General features: G+C 43.0%; 1 protein-coding gene across 3 annotated transcripts in view; it reads left to right on the top strand.

Moving 5' to 3' along the window:
- Positions 1–14,134, top strand: part of SEMA5B (semaphorin 5B) — a 190,480-nt gene that overhangs the window by 113,404 nt on the left and 62,942 nt on the right. For 2 of the 3 annotated variants that reach the window (XM_020985957.2, XM_020985956.2), the window contains exon 3: positions 6,378–6,472. The exons of the other annotated variant lie outside the window; for it this stretch is intronic. The gene's annotated coding sequence lies outside the window, so the exon portion shown is untranslated. The remainder of the gene's footprint in view (positions 1–6,377; positions 6,473–14,134) is intronic. 3 annotated transcript variants of the gene reach the window in all.

Below are 14,134 nucleotides of genomic sequence, written 5' to 3'. Positions count from 1 at the left end.
GCACTGGCCCTGCATTCAGGAAGACCTGAGCTCAAATCTGGCCTCAGACACATAACACTTACTAGCTGTGTGACCCTGGGCAAGTCACTTAACCCCATTGCCTAGCCAAAACAAAACAAACAAAAAAATTAAATGTACAAGTGATAAACATTGTGTTGAAAAAATCAACTTTGTAAGCACAAAATGGGGGAGGTATGACTATGGTACTATTTGTATGGGGGGGGGAAATGGGATTTTAGTGAACTGCAACCTCAATATAAGTCAACTGTGGGATATGGTAGCCAAAAAACTTAGTGCAACATCCCCAATTTCTATAATACCTTTTATCATCCTGGCCCCACTCCTCTGGATCTCTTTCCAGCTTATCATTGTTGAAGGGGCTATGGATGTTTTGCCTGGAGAAGAAAAGACTTTGTAGTCACATGTTAGCTGTCTTCAAATGTTTAATGGGTAGTTACATGGAAGAGTGAATTAGACATCTTCTCCCTGGTCCCAGAGGGCGCAGCTAGGAGCAGTGGATGGAAGCTGTGGAAAGACGGATGTGGGCTCAAGCCATGGAAACACACCCTACCTGAGCTATTCCAAAGTGCAATGGGGGAGGCGGGGGGGGGGGGGCTGCTAGGTGGTGCAGTGGATAGAGCACCAGCCCTGGATTCAGGAGGACGTGAGTTCAAATCCGACCTCAGACACATAACACTTACTAGCTGTGTGACCCTGGGTAAGTCACTTAACCCCGTTGCCTAGCCCCCCCCCCAAAAAAAATCCCCACAACAACAACAACAACAAAGTGCCTTGGGAGGGAGGAAGGGAGTGTTCCTTCCCCAGAGCTTTTCAAGCAAAGACTAGCTGACAACTTGTCAGGCATGTTGTAGAGAGGATTCCAGTACATACTGGATTAAATAGCCCCTGGTGGGCCCTGTGGATGCTGAATTCTGTGGGTGTAGGACTCCATGTCCCACATTCTTTCTGCACCGCCACTGTGGCTCTCTCAATAAGGGAATAAGGGAATCGAGGCCTCCAGTTAAATCCAGACAATGAGCGTTTGTTAAAGCATCTAGCACGCCTCAATCTAGGCGTCTGCGTGGCTCAGTGGCTAGACTACCTGGCCTGGAGTCTGGAAGATCTGAGTCTGGATGCTTAATGACTGTGCGACCCTGAGCAAGTCATTTAACTCTATTTGCCTCAGTTTCCTCATCTGTAAAATGAGCTGGAGAAGGACATGGCAAACCACTCAGTAGCTTTGCCAAGAAACCCTCCCCAAAGGGGTCACCAAGAGCTGGACTGGACTGCAAAATGACTGAAAAACCAAAACATGTGCCAAGCGCTGGAGATATGCTGCTGTTTCACATCCGTAAATGTATGCACCACATGATATGGTTTCTGACTCTTAAATTAACTGACCTGCCCAACACACCCTGCTACCTCTAGGGTCCTTTACCACCTTGACACTCTATGATTCTACAGTCAGCTGTTGTTCTAGAAGGATGGTGAAAAAAAGCTTTTCAAGGGTTAGCAAGAGGCCAAATGTGGCCTCCCTTTCCTCACCTGTCAAACAAATCGGTTGGACTGGAGGTTGTCTAAGGCCCTTTGAGCAGAAAGGACTGCCTGCCTAACACAGAGGGAGCGAGGGAGGTGCTGTAGCAGGTAACCCAGGGATATCTCCGGATAGAGGTCCTGCCTTTATGAACCAGTTTCAGAGCAATCCTGTCCTGCCTGAAGGGAAGCAGATAAACTTCCCCTTGTTGAAAAGTCATGGCTCGGTCTGTGCTGCTACCTGGGGGCCTGCTGGTTGAGGAGGAAAGTGCTGGGAAGGTTTGCGGCTGATCTGTCCCCACCAAACTGGCCCTCTCAGCCTCCCTTCTCACAGGCACCAAACTCCCAGATGGTCTAAATAGGAAGAAAAGAGGAAAATCCGTATCCAATCTGTTCTATTCAGTGGAATGGAAGAGAATCTGCATCTCAATCTTATCTTTGTGCTGGGGCTTGGCTAAGCTTGGCCCCCCAAGTGGCAAATAGTGTACAGCCCAGGAGATGCCTTCACATCCTGCTCGGAGAATACACACAGCTGGGCTGTTGGCGGCATCCACTGAGAGTACCCTACATTTAAGGGGAGGAGTGTAACAGAGCTGAGCCAGGGAAAGGATCGGGAATACCCCCTCCCTCCCATAAGGTCAGCCTTCCCTTCCCTCTTCTTTTTCCCTTTCCTCCCCCACCAAACCTCAAATTGGGTATATTCTTTCCAGCTCTGAATTTCTCTCCTATTTCCTCTTCTTTTCTTTCCCGTTTTTTTTTCTCCCTCTTTCTCCAGGCACTGGGCCAAGTGGAGACTTTGAATGGAAGTGAGGAGGGTGGGGGTAGGGTTGAGTAGAAGGAAGGGGGCCCCCTGAGGGCCTCCTACAAACAGTCCCACACAGAGCCATGCTGCCTCCTCCAAATGCACTTGAAACTCATCCCGACAATTGCTTCCTTCTCTGCCTGGGGCCATCCTCCCATCCACCTTGGTCAGATAACTAGGCCCAGCTGTAGTCACTGCTGTGCTCACAGGATGTGTACTCTAGCAGTGAAGCAGAGAGGTGATGCTCAGGCAAGCTCTAAGGGGTCTCATGGCCCCTCCGTGTGGTCCAGGTTTGTCCTTTGGCCTTGCATGTCTGGAGGTGGCAGGCATGGGCTGGAGCTGAGGCAGGAGGTGGAAGAGGCCCTGACAGTGACTGGCTCATGAAGCAGGGCAAACTCATGTGGCACCGAGGGTTTCCCAAAATAGCAGGAGTCAGCTAAAACAGCTTCCTCCTTTTCTCCCTCCCACCTTTCAGAGTCTCCCAAACACTCATTCCTGGACCCTAACACTGATAGCAAGAGTAACATCTGGCAAGATCTCACTTGAGCCTGAGTGTCCCAGACTCCAGCCCCCTGACTCCCTGCTTCCAGACCTGCCAGATCCCCTAATCTCTCCAACTGTCCCATAATCCGAGCTTCCAGACTTGCTAGGAAATAGTATGGAGCAGTAGAAATAGCAGCAGATGGATAGACCCATGGCCCAGGTCAGGTATTCACTGAATGACCTTGAGCAAGTCTGTTTGCTTTTCTGGGCCTCAGTTTCCTCTTCTGTAAAGCATGTGGGTCAAACTTAAGTGGTCTCCAAGGCCTTTTCTAATGCTAAACTTTTCTGATTTTATGATGTGTACCAGAAAGTCAATTAATCATTTAGAGTGAGAAAGAGCTCTTCCCAGTAGGGAAGCTTCCTTGGGAAATCATATTAAGATCAGAAGGTTGCTTGCTGACTATGCCGAGTTAGACAAAAGAGGAATCCATAATTCAATTCAGAAAACAAAGTTCCCAGGGCATGTTGAGCACCTAGCTAGATGCTAGGGGAAACACAAAGTTTAGAAAGTAAAGACACTGCTGCCTTCATGGAGTTTCCAGTCTAGCGAGGAAATACACACACACACACACACACACACACACACACACACACACACACACATCATAGTAATATATAATAGTAAGTGCTTTAGAGAGTTACAAAATAAAGTGCTTTTCAGGGTCTGAGAGGGAAGATCATTATCGAGAGGGGGTATCGTGAAGGGCTTCCTGAAAAAGGTGATGTAGAGGGCAGCTAGGTGGTGTGGTAGATAGAGCTCTGGTGCTGGAGTCAGGAGGACCCAAGTTCAAATCTCTCCTCAGACACTTAACTCTTAACTAGCTGTATGTCCTTGGGCAAGTTGCTTAACCCCATTGCCTAGCCAAAAAAAAAAAAGAAAGAAAGGAAGAAAGAAAGAAAGAAAAAGATGGCATATGAGTTGAGATTTAAGGAAGGATAGAGATTCAATAGATGAAGAGCCAGAAGAGGCAAAGAGAGGCTGGGGAATGAAAGATGCATTTCAGGGTAGTCCATTTTGGGTAAAATAAAATTAGTCCATCAATCCATAGGCTGTATTAAAAGCTTACTATGTGTCAGGCATTGTGTTAAGCTCTGGGAATACAAAAAAAGGCAAAAACACAGTCTTTGCTCTCAAGAAGCTTACCTTCAAAGGTGAGAGACTAGATGGATAAAAGTGGGTATGTAGAAGAAGGTTATCTGAAAGGCTGGGGAAGTGGGGTGCCAGGAAAAGACCTCCTATAGGGAGATAGGGTTAGTGAGGAAAATCTGGGAAAGGGAGGTTGTTACCACATTGCAAGAGGCCTTGAATGCCAGGCAAAAGAATCTATATTTCACTCAACAGGCAATAGTGGATCTTAGAAGATTTTTTTGGGCAATAGAGAGGCATGGCTTGATCAATGCTTCCAGAAGGTTATCCTGGCTATATAACAAAGGCTGGTTTAGAGAGAGCCGGTAGGTGAAAAGACCTCATCATAATAGTCCAGGCTAGTAGTAAGGAAAGCCTTTACTAGGGTGCCAGTGGCAGGCTAGACAGGAGGAGATAGATGCTGCCGAGGTGGTATTGACAGGGCTTTGTAACTGATTGAAATGAGGGTCAAGGATGGAAAAGAGTCAGAGATAACAAACACCAAGGTTTCAAAGCAGGGAAGACCAGGTGAATGGTGATGCCACTCATTGAAATAGTCATCAGGAGGAGGTACCGGATTATGGGGAAAGATAATGGGTCCCCTTTAGGTCCTGTCGGTAGCTAAAGATGCCATTCTGGAGCAAGCCGAGAAGAAAGGTCAGTATTGGAGATGCCAATAGGACGCTCAAGCCCTCAGAGGACCAGAGGCCGTGCCCCCTAAGTGTGATAGCTGCTGACCCAGTTTCTCTCCGAGCTCCTCTTCTTCAGTGCTCTATGTTGCTCCTTTCCAATCCTCCTGGTTACATCAAAATATTTATGGCAAAGCATTTCCTGCTATTGCCCCAGGGATAGAGAGAGCCACTTATCCACAGGAACCTCTCTCCTAACATTTTGTGCCCTCTGATGGTTTTAATTAAAATTTAAGGAGGTTTAATTAATTAAAGAGGCTGGCAAGGCCTTCATAACCCCTGGTCTAGTTATAGATGAAGGAGGCCAGGGGGACAGTTGCTTTGGAACACAGCTTGGTGCCACCCCCCAGGATGGTGTCTCTGGGAAAAAAAGGTACTTTGACATTGTCCTCAGCTCTGATATACTTAGTCTTCTGTTTGACTTATCCCCCACGGACAAGGGGGATGCTATGGGACAGGAAGCTTCCCATTCCATCCCAAAGCTCAACTCTCAGCTCTTCTTTTCTTTATTCTTTCTTTTGGAGATTTCATCTGCTCCCACGGTCTTCAACTTCCTTGCTGTCTCCTTCTGTCTGCACTGTGGAACCAGCATCATATGGTTCCCATAGACAGCATTCTCACACATTCACAAACATGCGCGCGCACACACACACACACACACACACACACACACACACAGAGGCAGCTGTGAATACCAGCACTGTGGCCCCCTATGCAAGCTCTAAAAGCAATTAGGATGTTCCCCCCACCCCCCACCCCCCTTGAGAATCAGGCAGGCAGCATGAGAACATGCAAACAGAAATTCTGTGGCCTGATGATTTTTAGAAAATGTTTTGCTTTACTTGTCACTGAGGGAGGCTTTCCCAAAATAGCATGAGTTGCTGGAGCGGCTGCCTCCCTCCCCTACTCTCAGAGTCTCTCTGGTCCCCAGCACAACACTCCAAAGGACAAATGACTTGAGTCTCCTAGTCCCCCACTCCCTAGCTCCCCATTCGCTTTCTTCTGGTCCCTCAGCTACTTTGGCCTCATCTCCCAAAGCCCTCAGCACTCTAACCTTTCCTGGTGTTTTGTACACTCCCAACCCCCCATCACTATCTTCTGCTACCCATTCAAATGCCTGTAACCCAAACTATCCGTCCTCCCCAGTCCCTAGTACTAATCCAGGGGCAGAAGAGGCAGGAAAAGTTTTCCTTTAATCACTTCCCAAATAAAAGTCATCCTTGCACAACTATTAAGAGAGTTTGAGTTATAGGGACAGGAGGTACATTGGTGCTAAAGTCATGGGAGGTAGGTGAAGGCTTTCCCTCTCTGTAGGCATAGACAGTATGCATTTATTACTGTTAATAACATCCACAGACTAGGGGTTGTGGCCCTGGACTGAGGGACAATGCTATTGAGTTTTCATGCTTTTTGTCAGAAGTCCTAACTGTGTATTTTCCTGTGTGAGCAGCTGGGCTAGGTGCTGTATCAAGCGTGTGATACATACCAGTGCCCATAAATGAGTGCTGGACTCTTTCCATTCAGCATACTAATGCACTACCTATGCTCTCCATTCCATGGATAAGTGAGCATTGACTATATTTACATGAAATGCCCAATGGCTTCCCTTTGCCTTGAGCTCTGAATATTAGCTTCATTTCACCTTGTTTGATCTGCTCCCTCCCTCTCTCCTGTCTTGTTTTAGGGTGCCGCTCTCTCTCCCCACTAAGGACCCATGGAGGTTGTGATGAAACAGGCCAAGGCACACCTAGACAGAAGGCTCATTGACATTCACAACTGGTAATTTCTGCTGCTACCATTCAAAAAATCAAGGGGTTTCTCCTCCAAAGACTACCCCACTACACCTTCCTCTTGCATTGTCCTCTGGTCCCAATACTCTCCAATGGCTTTTGAGCACAACACGCGCTCAATGAATGACTGCAAAAAAAAATCTTCCTGTAATGTGAGCAGATTTGAGATGACAAGCTATTTCAGGATAAGTAAGCTATAGGTACACAGTTTTGCTCCTCGAGCCAGCTTGGCACTGCTCAGAGATGATCAGGCATTTACAATCATCTCAATGTTCAACACCTCAGGTTCACTTTCCATCTCTAGGGCACTAGAGGACCTGTCTTTTCTTGCTTCATTTTGTTTAGTCTTAAATTAGTATTTTTTAAATGAATATGTAAAGTGCTTTGCAAGCCTTAAAGCTCTAGATGACCATTGCTATTATTTTTTTAAATCTCTGTATGTTCTCTGCTGCCTGGCACAGTGCCCTGCACATAGTGGGTGCCCAATAGATATTTGTTGCTGTTGCTGAGTTTCAGTTGTACCACATGGGATTCAAGTGGAAGGTTCCTTCTTCTCAGCTGTGTGAACCCCAAACAGGGGTTCCCCTGTATTTCTGCCTAACAACTTTAGGATATTTTCTGTCATTTCCTAATTTAAGTGTTCTAGATCCAATCTTTTAAAAAGTGGTTTATTTACACGTCGAAAAACCAAGCTTACAATATAGTCATGGGACCACATTGATATCTCAGTGAGGGTCACACACAGTCCAAAGGGTTGGATCTAAGCCTTACTTTGGCTTTTCTGAGGTAGGGAAACTTCATTGGATTTCACTGGTGGAAATCACAGTGCCTCCCTGACTGCTTTCTCAAACTGAGATTCTCATCCATGACTTTCTATAAATCCGCTACAGGGCATTCACCCAGAATGCCCTAGACCTTCAAAGACCTTTCTCTGTTTCAGTTTAACATCTTGGGAGTTCCAGATGTTGCCTCTTTTTTGCCATACATGACCAGCTCACATGCTTCTCTGGTCATACATGTCCTCAAATATGTATTTCAGGCTATTTCTTCCGTAGAGGTCTTTCGTTGGTAACATCGTATAGCCTACTTGGACGCTCTGCCCTTGACATTTATATTGTGGTATTCCATACGGCAGTGACAGCAGGATGCCAGGGAACAGGGAGGAGCAGAATGGGCTAAGGATCAGATCTTCATTCAACAGGTGTTTATTAAGCACCTACTGTATGACAACTACTGTGCTAGGTAAGAGGATGAAAAGACAAAACAGAAAACAGTCCCTACCCTCAAAGAGCTTCTATTCTCTCCACCATCTGCACACAGTAATTTAATTTTTGTTACTCTCAAAATAGTATATTTAGCCAAAGAACACTACTGGAGCATACTTTTCCTCCTTTAAAAACAAACAAAAACACAGCCTTTTATTAAAACAGCTGCACCTAAAATGGCCTTTAAAACGACATCTGTATTTATAGACAATGCTTTGCAGCAACTTTTAAAATATACAAAGTCTGAATAATCATTAATTTTTTTCCTCATCAGCTCATCTGACCCTAATCTGTATATTTGGGCTTCCTTTCTACCTTACTCTGCTTATCTTCCAGCAGAGTCCAAACCCTTCCCAACTTGGCTGGGCTTCAAAGTGCCTTGGGGCTGCTTCCTTTAACACAGCTGCATTCCCATTCTGCCAAGCTTGGTCTCCCCCTCTCACACCTACCTGGGGAAGAAATGCCCTAGGGGAAGAGAGTAAGAGCTTGGCTCCCAATGCCACCCCCTTCTCCTCCCCCTACCCCCACCCCACACATCCCCTCTCTCCTTCCCCTGGCAGGCCTGGAAGCTAGCTGCTGGAGTTAATTTGAATATTGCATTTCTTTCTTGAACTGCCTGGTGCTAGCTGAAATGGAACCAGCCTCAGTTAAAGGCACCCTATCCTTATGCAGCAAAGAATGCTATTTTAAACACTGATTTAAACCAATCTCATGACATCCTCTTTACCAATCTCCCTTTTGCTCTCTGGAGAGAATTCTGTTATCAAGCCTTCCCTAACTGACCTTCCTCTAGTCAGCTGACATAATCCTTTCTGGATGCTCAAACTCTAAAGACCTTCCTTTTCCTCACTTCCTCCCCAGTCCATTTTTCCATCCCTTCCACCAGTCATCACCAGAGGCAGGATTAGACGTGGTGGCTCTAGGTGAGGTTTGAAAATGGTGCCCCCTGTATGTTACTGTCTATCAAGGGCTTTGAGTCTTGTCTGGGACAAGACTTGTGTTATGGAGAATGGATTTGAGAGGCATTAAGTCAGCTACCTAAATTCTCTACCTTTAGTCCTGGCTCTGGTCACCATTAGCTTAAGATGAAGAATCCTAACGCCAGCATTCCTAAAGCACATTAAAAAATATCATAGTTATTCTTAATGTATCATCATCATCATCATCATCATCATCATCATCATCATTCTGCCATTTATATGGTACTTTTTAAGTTTTACAAAGCATTTGACCTACATCAGCTCATTTGAGCTCCCCAACAACCCTGTAAGAAGCAAGTACTGCAGGGATTATTATGCCCATTTTATAGAAGAAGAAGATGAGGCTCAGAGAGGTTCAATGATTTCTAGTGTCTGAAGGAGGATTCAAGCCAGTTCTTCCTGAGGACCTGGAAGTCAAGTCCCAGCTCTGCCACTTATAATTTGAGACCTTGAACAACATTTAACTATTCTAAGCCTTAGTTTTCTCACCTATAAAATGAGGGGATTATATTAGATGATCTTGGCTCTAAATTTATGCTCCCATGATTCTGGGTCCAGTTCTGTACCATGCTATATTCTCAGTTGAAGCAAGTCTAGGCTTAAATCTCCCATCTACCTGTCCCTGCCCCTTCAATTTAGACTATTTACTTTGGCTCTTTTTTAAAGCCTATTTTTACATTTGATGATAATAACTGGCATTTTTATAATACTGTGATTTAGCAAGTATTTTCTATATTCTAGTAAGGAGGCTATAGTAATTGCATTGTGTCCTACTCAGACCATAGTTGGAGTATCATGCTCACTTTTGACACCACATTTAAAAAGGGCATTGATAATAATAATAGCTGACATTTATATAGTGCTTACTATATGCCAGGCACTGTGCTAAGCACCTTTTTTTGACATGGCACTTTTTTTAATTTAAATTTTTTTTAATCAATTACATATAAACAAAAATTTTTAACATTCATTTTAAAAAAAATTTGAGTTCCAAATTTTCTCCTTCTCTCCCTCCCCTCACCCTTTCCCTTTGAGAAGGCAAGCACTTTGATATGGATTATACATGTGCAGGCATGCAAAATATTTCCTATTAGCCATGTTGCAAAAGGAAACATAGACCAAAAAAAATTAAGCATAATAAAGAAAGTTTAAAAAAAAAGTATGCTCCAATATGTATCCAGACTCCATCAGTTCTCTATCTGGAGATGGATACCATTTTTCATTGTAAGTCCTTTGGAATTTTTTTGTATCATTGTATTGCTGAGAACAGCTAAGTCATTTACAGTTATTCATAGTATAATACTGCTGTTATTGTGTACAGTGTTCTCTTGGTTCTGCTCATTTCACTTTGCATCAGTTCATACAAGTTTTCCCAGTGTTTTCTGAAAGCATCCTGCTCATTTTTTCTTATTTGTGCTAAGCACTTTTACAAATATTATCTCATTTGATCTTCCCAACAACCCTGGGAAGGAGGTGCTATCAGCCGCATTTTACAGATGAGAAAACTGAGGCAAACAGGTTAGATGACTTGCCCAGGATCCCACAGATAGTACCTGAGGTCAAATTTGAACTCAGGTCTTCCTGGCTCCAAGCTCAGCACTTTGAGTCAAGCAGCTGCCCATAATGATAAGCTGGAAAGTGTCTGAAGGAAGGAAACGAGGCCTTGAGTCAATATTATTGGAAGATTGGCTCAAGGCATTGAATTAAAGAGAAGGCTCAGGAGGGACATGATGATAACTGCCTTCAAGTATTTGAAAGGTTGTATATGGCAGAAGAAATAGATTTGTTCTGTTTGATGCCAGAGGGCAGAACCATGGCTAATGGGTTTCCACCCATTGCAATGAGACAGATTTAAACTTGAAATGGATAAAAGCTTCCCAACAATCAGAGTTGCCTAAAAGTAGAATGGTTTATCTTGGGTTGGGGTGTGATTTTCTCTCCTTGGAGGGCTCCCAGCAGAGTCTTGTGGAACATTTTCCAGAGGGGATATCCTTGTTGGATGTGATGGCCAATGACGAAAATACTGTGAGTCTGTGCTTCAATTTTTTGATTCCCCACAAAACCTCATAGGATCAGTCACGTAGATTTATTATCCCCTTTTCATGAGCAATAAAGCATATTCTATACAATACATAATATCAATCAAGGAGGGAGTTGCAAATTTATTTAATGAGCAAACCCAGCCTCAGCCCTTCATTTCTGCGTTGGCCATCTGATGTGGGTTTCCACCAGTTACTCCTCCTGACCCTTAGTCCCCCACTCAGTCTCTCAGCCTCTCTGAGCATTTATCACTACCATTTATACTAGACATATTTCCAAGGAAATTCCTTAACTAGAAAACAATAAAGGGGCGCAGAAAGATGCTTCCATTGTCTTGATGTCTGTTGCCTTCAAGCCTAGAAATCTGGTTAGGATCTGGATAATTTGACTGGTTGGGGGTTCAGCCTCTGTTCCTAGTTTCTATAGGCAACGAGGTGAGGCCAGCGGATAGAGTGTTAAGTTTTTACAAACTCTAAAAATTATATAAGTACAATAATTATAATTATTAATTATTCTATTTTATATAATACATAATGTATATATTTAATATGTTTATATAATTATAAATTATTATTATTATTATAGAATACTGTTCATGTGTGAAGTGACAAGCTAAGATCGAGGATACTTGGGTTTTTCTTGGCCCAACTCAATCTTTAACATCTTAGACACTGAGCATTCCACCATCCCAGATCAGGAAATTATCTGTTTCACCTTTACATGAGTTCATATCCTGCCTCAGAAACTTAACTATGTGACTATGTGAAAATCACTTTTATCTCTCTTAGCCTGTTTCTTCATCTGTAAAATGGGTGACATAATAGCACTCACAGGATTGTTGTGAGATTCAAATGAGCCAATGTATGTAAAGTGGTTTACAAACCCAGAAGGACTACATAAATAATAATAATAATTACTATTATTATTATTATTACAACAGAGTACTGTTTATGTGAGAGGCAAAGAGGATCTGGGATACGTGGGTCTTTTCGTGAGCATTCCATCACCCCTACCATATCTGTTTGACCTTCACATGATCATGTGAGCTGGAAGGGACCTTGGGAGTCATAGAATCCAATTGTTCTCATTTTACACATAAGAATCCCAAGACCCCAGGAGGTCAAGTGACTTTCCCCAGGTGACATATCAAGACTCAAACCCAGGTCTCTGACTCCTGGTACTCTATCCAGGAGTGGTCATTTATTGGGCATCTGGGCTGGCCATCTCACTGAGGCTCCTAGCAAGACTAAGGTAGATGGGGTCATTTAAGGAATATCACCAGGCTGCAGTGCAGGATCCATTTTCCAGGTCCACTGATCCCCATACTGCCATACCACCAGACAGAGTTTTCAGAGACTTAGACCCAACAATTTTCTCCCTGCCTGAAATGTGTTACTCTGGGCACAAAGCCTACTGCCTTCTCCAACCCATTAGAAGGACAGGGAAAGTTTTCTCTGGAGTCCATTTCTCCTCTCGAGGTCAAGCAACTCTTTTTTTTCATGTCTAAGGGCTTTGCTCTACCTGCTGATTCCCAACTCTCAACATGGCAAAAATCAAACTATTTTGCTTCTGAGGGTGACAGTGTCTAGTGTCCTGTTGAGCTCCGTCTAAGCCCTCCTTATCTCCTGGTTGTGAGTTAAATTTCCACTTTTCAGTGTCAGGCCCTGGGGGACGCTGGGACAGACCACAGGACACAGGGGTGAGACTGGGTGTGGCCTAGCTCTCTCAGTGTGCTGTTGAAGGAAAACTGAGGTCTCAGTGCTAGACGGAAGCTTTTCAAGTAATGGGAAAGCCATACACGGGAGCTAGCTGTTGAATTACTTCCTTTGACTAGGATTTCCCATTCATTTTTTGTCACTGCGTGCTCACAGAGAAAGACAACTGGGCCTGAGGGGTGGCGGTTGGGAGGAGGGGATGCCCTATTGTCTGAGATAGTATGGTAGTAGATTTGGAATCCAAAAACCTGGATCTTGCACTTAGTAGCTATGTGACCTTTGGTGAGGCATTTAACCTCTAGTAACCTCAATTCTTTAAAAACAATTTTATTTAAATTTCCAGTTCCAAATTCTCTCCCTCCCTCTACCCTTCCCCCACCCATTGAAAGGGCAATCAGTAAGATACCCATTATTCATGTAAAGTAGTGCAAAATAGATTTCCACATTAGTCATGTTGCAAAAAATTTAAAAAAATTTAAAGCACAAGATTTAAAAAGTGAAAAAATCATCCTTCAATTTGCGCTTAGTCTGAACCTCAGTTCCTAATAAGGTAAGTTAGGGGAACTTACCTACCTCAAAGGACAATTGGAGGATTAAAAGAGTTAATGGATAGGAAAGCCAAACATCCACTGTTATTATCACCTTTTTTCCTCTCTTTTGGAGGCAGTATGTGCTGGGAAAGTCAAATCAGCAAGCATTTATTGCTTACTATGTGCCAGGCATTATGCTAAGAGCTAAGAATACAAACACAAGCAAAAAGACAGTCCCTGCCCTCAAGGAGCGTACATTCTAATGAGAGAAAATAGCACATTAATAACTTAATAGGACATCTTATAACATTAATGCATTATTAATATATTAATTTATTTTTACTTAGGTATTTATATAGTTGATAATATTTATAACATATTAATGGTATTATAATATCATTATACTTATATTATCATATTTATATTAGAAAAATAACAAAATATCTAAATATAATTACATATATAAACATATAATTCCATATAATTTACAAGTAAGTTTACATGTAAATTATATCTAAACATAATGATTATAACAATCACTTGAAATTCATTAATAATATATTAATATAGTACATTTTAATATGATGTAATAGAAAATAAAATAATATAAATAATACTTTAAGGTTTACAAATTGCTCTACAAATATTATTTCATTTTATTCTCACAACAACTTTGGGAGGTAGGTGCTATTATTATCCTCATTTTTCCAGATGAAGAAACTGAGGCAAAGAGAAATTAAATGACTTGTCCAGGGTCACATAGCTAGTAAGTGCCTGAGGCAGGATTTGAACTTGGGTCTTCCTGACTCTAGTCCCAGGGTACCTGGGTTCAAATGCTCCTACCTTTAATGCTTGCACTCTTAGTCACTTTGGGCATTTGTTTAAAAGAAAAAAAAGAAAAGGAGGGGGATTGGACTAGTAATGTTGAGCTTAAACAGAAATGGATCCTTGCAGGCTACCTTTTGACTTAGAAAACCACAAATCAACATTATCTATGTTGCATTATGTTTTTATTTATTTTATTAAATATTGCCCAATTTCATTTTAACCTGGTGCAGGACCACACTGTTCAGTGTGCAGGTGGCTGGCTAGTTTGACACCTTTGGGATGCGTGACCACCA

This window comes from Phascolarctos cinereus, unplaced genomic scaffold (assembly GCF_003287225.1).
Source record: "Phascolarctos cinereus isolate Bilbo 61053 unplaced genomic scaffold, phaCin_HiC Scaffold_726;HRSCAF=1367, whole genome shotgun sequence".
NCBI lineage: Eukaryota > Metazoa > Chordata > Mammalia > Diprotodontia > Phascolarctidae > Phascolarctos > Phascolarctos cinereus.
This window is presented reverse-complemented; position numbering and strand designations above follow the sequence as displayed.